The sequence below is a fragment of the Lepus europaeus genome, chromosome 1 (genome assembly GCF_033115175.1).
Source record: "Lepus europaeus isolate LE1 chromosome 1, mLepTim1.pri, whole genome shotgun sequence".
NCBI lineage: Eukaryota > Metazoa > Chordata > Mammalia > Lagomorpha > Leporidae > Lepus > Lepus europaeus.
The window spans coordinates 87,645,354-87,656,081 of NC_084827.1; positions in this window are offsets into that span (position 1 = coordinate 87,645,354).

Consider the following 10,728-nt stretch of genomic DNA (forward strand, 5'->3'; position numbering starts at 1 on the left):
AATAATACAATCACTGTTAGTATTTGATTAGTGTCATGCATTAATTGCTTTTTGTTTATGGCTGGCTTTAGGATAATACAGTGTTCCCAGTTTCCTACATGAAACATCCTTTTGATCCTGAAAGTTATCCTGTTAGAATCTCCTAGCCTCTGGCCTCCAGTTGCTTAAAGCAGCATGTTCATTTAGTTGTGGATATCTCAACACTTCAATGCAGCATTCAGTCAACACAACCCTGAGTAACACGTGACAAATTAATAACACAGGGTTCTTTCACAGGGATGCCTTGCCTTCACAAGTCAGTGAAAGAATCCCACATGCATTATTTGTGTTGCTTTATAAACAGAATTTACTACAAATTGCCTGCACTTTCAGTTAGGCTGACCTTTTTGGCCCATGAATGCCAAATGTAAAAGCTAGCCAGAGTTGTTAGCCTGCATTTGCCAGACCTTTAATAAACAAATTGAGTGTAGAGAGAAAAATAGAAAAATGATAAATGGCATATATGTGCATGTATGTGTACATATGCATCTGTTAACATGTATATGTTTATCTGTTGCACATTGCAAAATGTGAATGTAACAATGGATTTAAAATTATTATCTACTTTCACCATTATTCAAAATAGCAAGGGTATTTTTAGCAAGAAATATGTACAATAGACCTAATTTAAGAATTAAAAAATAGACTTTCTAAAACTTTCTCAAATAATGGCAATTGGCAAATGTACTGAACAATATAATCAGAGTTTCATACTTTAAAAGGCTCAGTAATGACAGCATGTGAATATATATCTGACAAAACAACAACAGGATGTGACACAAAAGCCTGTGTTTTATTGATAGTTCATTCATAATTTCTATTAAAATCAGGGTCATCAATTATAAATCTAGTTACATATAAGGTTTTTCAAAAACGTGAAAAGCATTGTGAGATAGTTGGAAGTATAGAACATGATGTTGAGTAAAGTAACCCAGACACATAAGACAAATTACTTGTGGTCTCCCCCTTATGTGGGAACTAAAGCTAAGACAAATAACAACAAAAATCCTGCTTTAGTCTGAACACACAATGTTGATTATTAGAGGCTGAGAGGGGTGTTAGGGAATAAGTCTGGGTGGAAAAATAGGGGAAGCTTGATGTTGTTCATTAATTATGATGAATGCAATACTATAAGAGGTTGATAACAGGGAAGGAGGGTGGGGCATATGGGAACTCTTTTTGATACAACCTCACAATTTTTGCTTTGTAAATTTAGAATTACTCCAAAATAAATATATATATAATATATATAATTATATAATAATTTTATATATAATATAATTATTATAAAATTATAAAATTACTCCAAAATAAATTATAAAAAAAGAAAAATCACAATGCAGAGTACTAACCACTATACGATCATGATCTTCTGTATATAAAGATAATTGAAAATGAAAAAAAAAAAACCTTGGTGTTAAATTGGAAATTACATAGAAAAGTAATCAACCTTTTTTAAAAAATATCATGCAGTATCTCTGTCATTAATGTGATGTACACTGTTATTTAATGCTATAACTAGTACTCCAACAGTATTTTTTCACTTTGTGTTGCTATGTGAGGGCAAACTGTTGAAATCTTTATATATACTAAACTGATTTTCTGTATATAAAGTGAATTGAAAATGAATATTGATGGTAATGGAAGGGGAGAGCGAGTGGGAAAGGGGAGGGTTGTGGGTGGGGGGGAAGTTGTGGGGGGGAAGCCTTTGTAATCCATAAGCTGTACTTTGGAAATTTATATTCATTAAATTAAAAAAATATAAAAAAGAATCAATACAAAAAATAATAATCTGGGCAATTAAGAAAAGCCTAAGAAAAATATGCCACCAACATGACAAATAACAATGCTTCTCTCTCCTCTACTTAAACTTAACTTAAACATAACTTGATTTTCAAAGCTTGATTACATGTACTAGAGTGGTCAACACTTTATGAAGCAAAGTGACAGTGAGGATCTGAATTTGCACAAAGAGATAAAATTCTTATGGGATTTTACCAGTGATTATAATGAAACCTCTTGTTCTATAATACGTTATCTTGAACATCTAAAGATTTCCATTCTTATTGATATATATCACATATTTATCACATGCATATGAAACAATGATATAAATATTTTATACATTTTCTTCTATTAGATCATTTTAACATCCCTAAGTTACATTTGGTTTATTTGTGATGAGGTGCTAATAACCTAGCCATTACTTTTCAGTATTTTATCTAAGATTTAAGTTTTTGTTACTTTGTAGAACTGCTTACTTTTCTGTTAGCTTTTTATTTATTCTTAAAAATTTAAACAAACAGCTTTCTTTTTCTTTCTACATTCACTCAAGTTTAAGCCCTGCAAAATCAAAAATGAAATATAAAAACGTGAAATAATTCGAAATGTTAAATTTATCATGAAGATATTGAAGTTATTTAATTAATTAAAATGCTGACCTATTGCACATACATCAGTATCTAATCCTAAGTACTGATAGTTCTTTGAACGATTACTTTATGAAATAACCAGCAACATCACACATAATATTATAAACCTATCTGAGAAATGGTCTAATATAACTTTATTATTAACACTCACTGCATTCTCGGAGTTCTCCAAGTCTTCAAAATACCCAGAATATGTTATTTGGAAGCAAAATGACATACATTTTGCAATTCTGCAAGGCATTTGCATTTCCTATTTTATAGATTAAAAATTCCTGTATATCTAACATTCATTATCTTTGCCAACTTGCACCAATATGTTGCATTTGCTCAATTTTAATATTATTTTGGGAGCTACTTAAACATAACTTAAAAATTAATCTTATTTATAATTTAAAATTCTTAATATTATTTGACCATAGACGTGAGTATTTGATTACATTATTCATCTTTCCATAGGAAAAATAAATACAGACGTAAAATCATAAATTTAAAATCAAGGTTTTCATCAATTTCTTAACTCATTGAAGGTGAACCAGTTTAAGGATTTGTACCCTAGTGAATGCACTAACTACTTAAGAATGTGTATTGTCTTTTTTTAAATTTATTTTTTATTTATTTGAAAGACAGAGTTACAGAGAGAGGTAGAGACGGAGAGAGATGTCTTCCATCCACTGATTCACTCCCCAGATGGCAGCAACGGCCGGAACTGTGCTGATCCAAAGACAGGAGCCAGAAGCTTCTTCCGGGTCCCCCATGTGGGTGTAGGGACCCAAAAACTTGGGGCATCTTCTACTGCTTTCCCAGGCCATAGCAGAAAGCTGGATTGGAAGGAGCAGCTGGGACTAGAAACCGGTGCCCATATGAGATGCCGGATCTTCAGGCCAGGGCTTTAACCCACTGTGCCACAAGCGCCAGCCTCAAGAGTGGGTATTTTCACTACCAATAGTTACCTAGAAATAAGATTATAACGTGATTCCAAATAAACGTTTTATTTCATAGAAAATTAACAATGTAGTTTTTAAAGAGTACATGAATAGATTTTCAAAGAAAGTGACGTGTTTTCCACAATTAATACCTTTTAGATCTCAGAAGTTTCAGAGAAATTTTCTTGGAATTATTGAGATGAAAAGAACTGTTTCTTTTTTCTCACATATGATTTTATACTTCATCCATTTAGAAAACATGTATGCATTTATATATGAAGTATGCATGAGTTATTATCGCTTTATTATACTTTATTTCCTTTACAGCTAAGTTGAAAGTTGAAGTCGTAGTCTCATGTTAAACCAGGCTGTACTTAGTTAGGCCTTTGCAAATCTTCAAAATGTTGAAATTCTGTATATCTGAGAGGTTTTTTTTTTTTTTTTTTTTTTTAACTAGGCTGATTTCTAAACTTAGATATGATAGTTTTTTGTAATGTATGTGATTTATAAACAACTCTTCCATAAAATGAAAATTATACCCCATTTAAAAAGCATTTGTGCCGGCGCCATGGCTCAATAGGCTAATCCTCCGCCTTGCGGTGCCGGCACACCAGGTTCTAGTCCCGGTCAGTGCACCGGATTCTGTCCCGGTTGCTCCTCTTCCAGGCCAGCTCTTTGCTGTGGCCCTGGAAGGCAGTGGAGGATGGCCCAAGTCCTTGGGCCCTGCACCCCATGGGAGACCAGGAGAAGCACCTGGCTCCTGCCTTCGGATCAGCACGGTGCGCTGGCTGCAGCGCACCTACCGCGGCGGCCATTGGAGGGTGAACCAACGGCAAGGAAGACCTTTCTCTCTCTCTCTCTCTCTCTCTCTCTCTCACTGTCCACTCTGCCTGTCAAAAACAAACAAACAAAAAAAGCAATTGTATACACACAGACTCACACACACACCCTGCCTCTGAATTCTGACATTTCTGTGGCACCTTGTGCTGACAAGTTTTGGCAAGTATTTAATGCTGAAATGTTGAAACAGTTTGGAGAAGAAAACCATTCTGGATATTGACTGCAAGAGATGGAAGGTCCCAAAAAATTGTGTACACACATTTAAAATCTGTAAAAATATGAGTTTCAGAGGACTTCAGTCTTCACCAGTCTGTATGGTTGGGGAAGTGGGGATGTGCAACAATTGTAATAACCCCTTAGACAGACAGAAACTATCTGACTTGTGAACTAAGAAGGGCATATGTTTCATCTTGACATGCATATTTTTAATGCAACAAATCAATTGTTGGGTGATGGACATTTATAAGATTGTTGCTACCTCTTGATGTCTCATACAGCATAAAGCTTTAGCATATGCAGAATTAAAATAATTCAGATCACTCAAAGCATTAGAAAATGTTATAAATAATACAAAGTAGTTACCATGGATTATCTGGATAAGTCAAATATTTCAATATGTTTATAACATTATCTGTACATTTTTAAATGATATACATTATTAACTGGGTTATAAACTCAGTTTTCATTATATCCTGAAAGTGTTGAAAAGGAATTTAAATTAATTTTATTTTTCAATCCTCTTTATTTTTCCCTATGTGGTCCTAGGGACCCAGACATGGTGATGGGCATGGACAATTAATCATCAGCTTTTAAAAAAAAAGGACATTTGATTAATTGCAAACTCCGTATTTTGAGTATGCTATAATACTGCCCAAATTACTGCGTGCTTCAAAAGAAAGGCCACACTTTGGAAAATGTCCTATGTAAATGAACCTGTGAAAATATGGCATCTTTCTGTGTATGCACAAATAACATATTAATTGCCAGATTTTTTCTAATTTCATGTAGAGGAAATTCAATATTATACATAAATATAACATATATTTAAAATAGATTCCAATATGTTATGTACTCTTATATACTTCTAACATATGTCACTCAATATTTACATGGTGAAAAAGAATATTTCTTACAGTAATTTCCCATCTCAAGTATGTCAGAATCTATAAAAAGGATAACGTTAACAACATTATACTCACCACTACCAAACAGAAAGGTGCAAGTTGCATTGTGAACCATCTGGAACACTCAATGAATGTCTATAGATCCCCTCCTACACACGAACACGAGACAATCCTTTTCTCTGTGGGAAACAGAAAACATCTGTTTGGATTTTTTTAAATGCTGTATGTATTAGAGCAGGTAGCATCGTGTTAAAGTCTGTAACTAAAAATAAGCACTTGTTGAATTTAGAACAAACACACTTTTTAACAACTATGATGCTTTGTTTCATAGAAACATTTCAATATTCTTTTTTCAAACATTAAAAATATAAACATTTTGAATCTCTTGGGGAGAAAAACAATACTGGTAAGGGATACTAAATTCATTTTCAGAAAGTTTTCATGAGTAATTAAATTTTTCTTTAACTGCATTTCCCAGTTTTTATTTTTATTTTTTTTGCCTTTAAAAAGTTATTCTCTCAAAATTTTATTGGGTCATATAAAAATAAACTTTCCCCCATTTGGGGTCAATCAGCCCAAGAATATAAATCTAGAAATTTAAGGTCATATTTCTTTAAGAATAATTACTATTTGTTATATCACGTACCTAATCAATATTTATTCTAAAAATTATATAATTTAAATTACTGTAAACATAATTAATGAAAGTTAATATACTTTTTTACCAAAACATATGTATTAGGCTGCCCAAATGTGCAGATATGAGCTTATTTATAAAAAGTAAGTTCCTTTACAAGGCCATACCAATATTAGAGGTAAAGTAGGGGAATTCTAAAATGGCAGATTAGGGAAAGACATACTGCATTAGGCTAGGGATAAATAGTTAAAAAAAAAAAAAAGTATAGGAAGTGCAGTGAGAATTGGAGAGAAAACCACACTGGAAATCCTACAAGAGAAAGAGGAATGCTGCGGACCTGTGTGGAGGGTTCAGATGCACAGTACAAACATGAACACAACACACAACTGTAGCAGCCGAGACCTGGAGAGGGAGGCAACATATAGATGGAGGTGAGGCTTGTCTAGCAAATCCTGGTGATATAGCTGGAGGCAGAGCATGGCGTGAGTCCAGACTGGAGTCGGGGGGGCTAGCGGTTGTTAGTGGTTGCCCACAGACCTAGTGGAAGTATAGGGGGTATGTTTATCTCACACCAACTTCCCCACAACAAAGTCCATTGCCTGGCTGAAAAAGGATGGGCAGCATTTTGGGTTTGGGAGGCAGCTGCAGAAGCCTTTGTGCATGTGCATAGCAACTGGCTGAAACAGGATGCCTTCTCAGCAGAAATGGTACCAGAGTCAGGGAGAGTGCGACATTCGGCCAGTATCTCTTTTGTACACATGTGAACCAGAAATTCTAGCAGAGGGAAAAATTTGTAGTTCCCACTGACTTTGAGCCTGGCTGAGGGGTAGCTGGGCACCCAAGCAGGACTGTGAGGTGCCCCCAGCCTCCCAGGATTAAGACGCCTAGGCAGAGCTGTCTCAAGGCACATGTGCCTTTCTGTTGATTAAACAGACTATCAAGGCAGAGTGAAATCTCTGCACCCACTGACTGTGGGAGCCTTGTGTGCTGAGACCATGGGTACTTGGTGGTTGCATGAGGAGCTACATGGTGTAACCAGATTTCTGGGCAAATCACACTCAGAGCTCCTTGGTTGTCTGGGGGCAGGTCAGTGCAGCAGGAGCTACGTTCACAGTGAGAACTGCGTAGATAATTTGTGCAGTTCCTATGGTGGCATGAGTGAGTGTTGAACACACTGGGGGCTAACTCCCAGGAATTGTTCATCTTGGAGGACAGGAGGTGAGTGGATGATCACACCAAAAGAGGTGACATTTCTCCCCTTCTGTTAACAAGAGGAGATCTACAACCCCTAATCTGGGTGTTACCTTGAATACTCACCCCATCCTGGAGCACTGACCACAGCTCCCTGGCCACAGCCACCACACACCTCTTGGTATTCACTGAAAGTGCAGATATTTCACTAAGCCACAGAGACATAGCTCAAAGATAAAAGCCATCATAGAGGAAATAATAATTAAAAAAATCAACTCCACAAATGCCTAAAAATAAGCACAGAAATTCATGAAGCAAGAATAAGGAAGATACCATGACCCTCCCACCCCACCTCAAGGAACGCAACAACATTTCAATATTAGAATGTGAATTGAAGAGATTGAGGAAATGCTGGAAATGGAATTTTAAAAGGTAATCATAGGATTACTCAAAAGCAATCAGAAGCAAATATGCGAACTAAAGAAAACCACACATGACATGAATGAAAATTTTTCCCATGAAATTGAGATATTATGGAGAAGCCAAGATGAAATATTAGAATTGAAGGATTCAATAGATCAAATGAAAAATGCCTAGGAAAGCCTTAACAGCAGACTTGGTGAGGCAGAAGAAAAAAATATCCAAACTGAAAGACAAATCTTTGGAAATCTACCAGTCACATACAAAAAAAAAAAAAAAGAAAGAAAAATTAGAAAGCTAAAAACAGTGTTGGAGGAACTGGAACTTAATGCAATTTCAGCATCCCATATAGGTTCTGGTTTGAATCCTGGCTGCAGCACTTCAGTCCAGCTCACTGTTAATGTGCCTGGGAAAGCAGAAGGTAATAGCCCAAGTGCCATGGCCCCTGCACCCATGTGTGAGACCTGAAAGAAGCTCCTGGATCCTGGCGTCAACCTTGCCCAGCCTCAGTTCTTGAGACCATTTGAGGAGTCAACCAGTGGATGGAAGACCTGTCTCTCTGTCTTTAACTGTCTCTAATCTTGCCTTTCAAATAAATAAAACAAATCACTTAAAAAAAGTGTTGGAGATTTATGGGATACTATCAAATGACCCAACAAGTGGGTTTTAGGATTTTCTGAAGGCGTGGAAAGAGAGAAAGTACTAGAAGGCTGATTTAGTGAAATAATTACAGAAAACTCCCCCAATTTGGAGAAAGTAAGGGACCTCCAACTAGAGGAAGCACATAGAACTCTTAATAGACATGACCAGAAAAGATCTTTACCATGACACATTGGAATCAAACTCTCCACAGTAAAACATAAAGAAAAGATTCTAAAATATGCATGAGAGAAACATCATATTACTTTCAGAGGCTCTCCAATTAGACTCACAGCTGACTTCTCATTAGAAATCCTACAGGATAGAAGAGAATGTCATCTCTGTGAGTGAAATCCAGTGGAAAGAAGGAACCATCAAAGAAAGAGGTACCTTTCTCTGAAGGGAGGAGAGAACTTCCATTTTGATTATGGCCTTGTCTGAATAAGTTTGGAGTTTATGAACTCAAGAAGCTTCCATAGCCTTGACAGCTCATGACAAGAGCCTCGGGTGATTACTGATGTCATAAAGAATCGAGTCACTGTGCACTTGCTCCCCATGTAGGACCTCTGTCCTTAATGTGTTGTACTATGAGAATAGAGGGTAAAACTAGTCTTCAAACAGTACTTTATATGGTGTGTCTGTGTGGGTGTGAACTATTGAAATTTTTACTTATTATAGAGTTGATCTTCTGTATATAAAGATAATTAAAAATGAATCTTAATGAAGAATGGGATGGGAGAGGGAGTAGGAGATGGGATGGTTGGCAAGTGGGAGGGTGCTTATGGGGAGAAGAACCACTATAATCCAAAAGTTGTACTTTCAAAATTTATATTTATTAAATGAAAGTTTTCTATTAAAAATAAACTACATAGAAATATAAAAAAAGAAGTGAATGGCAAGTCTTAAGAGAAAAAAATGGTTGACCCAGAATGCTGTAAACTGCAAAACTCTCATTTATTAATGAAGGTGAAATAAAGACCTTGCACAACAAAGAGAAATTGAAAGAATTTGTCACCACTTGTCCAGTCTTACAAAAGATGTTTAAGGATATGCTACACAGAAACACAGAAAGATAGACATCATTACAAAACAAAATGTGAAGGTAGAAACCCTCCAGTAAAAGTAAAAAAGAAATCTAAAGTAAACTATGGGAATATTTATCATAATAATTAAACACCTGAGGAAGCTAATTTTCTAAAGGAAAGAGGTTTATTTAGCTCTGGAGATTCAAGGACATGCACTGGCAACAGCTAGGCTCTGGTGAGTATCTCGTAATCAATGTCAAGAATCTATGTAAGAAGTTAAGCTTACATTGATTAGAAGACATATTGATTCAGGGATCTGCCTTGCTCTTATCACACTCACATTTGTAAGCACTCCAGTAGATTAGCATTCCTTTCCAAAGGCATTCCCATAGCATAAAAACTTTCCACTATACCTCACCTCTCACTGGTTCTACCACCTCCCACACATCACACTAGGGATCAAGCCTCTAATGTATGAATTTTTGGGGGATGTACTTGAACCATAGTAGATACCAACAGAGATAGACTGTGGGCAGCCGCAGGCAGTCACCCCTTTTATTTACACTTAAACATATGGATGGAGACATCCCGGCACAGACAATTAGGCTAAGGAGATTCCAGGAAAAGGCAGGAAGAACCATATCTCACTGCTAGACTTCTCACAAGAAATGATGTAGATAATCAGCCACACCTAAAACCAGCATTTATTACCTAGGTGTTTTATTATGCCCTGGTAATCAATGATTGATAACATTTTGTGATCTGTTAAGCAGAAGAACTTTATCAGGAACTCTTTGGGAACTCTTTGTAACCCCAAAAGAATTTTAGATATGTAAATCCTCTGTGTGCCTTCTTGTGTACAACTGGTCATGTTTAAATACTACTGGACCTAGGCCAGTGCCGCGGCTCAATAGGCTAATCCTCCACCTTGCGGCGCCGGCACACCAGGTTCTAGTCCCGGTCAGTGCACTGGATTCTGTCCTGGTTGCCCCTCTTCCAGGCCAGCTCTCTGCTGTGGCCAGGGAGTGCAGTGGAGGATGGCCCAAGTGCTTGGGCCCTGCACCCCATGGGAGACCAGGAGAAGCACCTGGCTCCTGCCATCAGATCTGCACGGTGCGCCTGCCATGGTGGCCATTGGAGGGTGAACCAACGGCAAAGGAAGACCTTTCTCTCTCTCTCTCTCACTGTCCACTCTGCCTGTCAAAACAAATAAAAATAAATTTAAAAATATACTACTGGACTTGTTGAATAAACGAGCCTTGATCAGGATTTGTCTTGGCTCCATTCTTTGTGTCCTTGTCCCCGCATTCCCACTTTCTGTTTCAGGAAACCCGGTTCTTTGTGCTGCAGGCTGGCACAATAGACATCTTAAAATAATGCTGAAAGATGCAATCAAATAGAGCTCTGCACAATCCATCTAATCCCAGAGTGAATGTGCATATGTTCAAGGTTAGACCC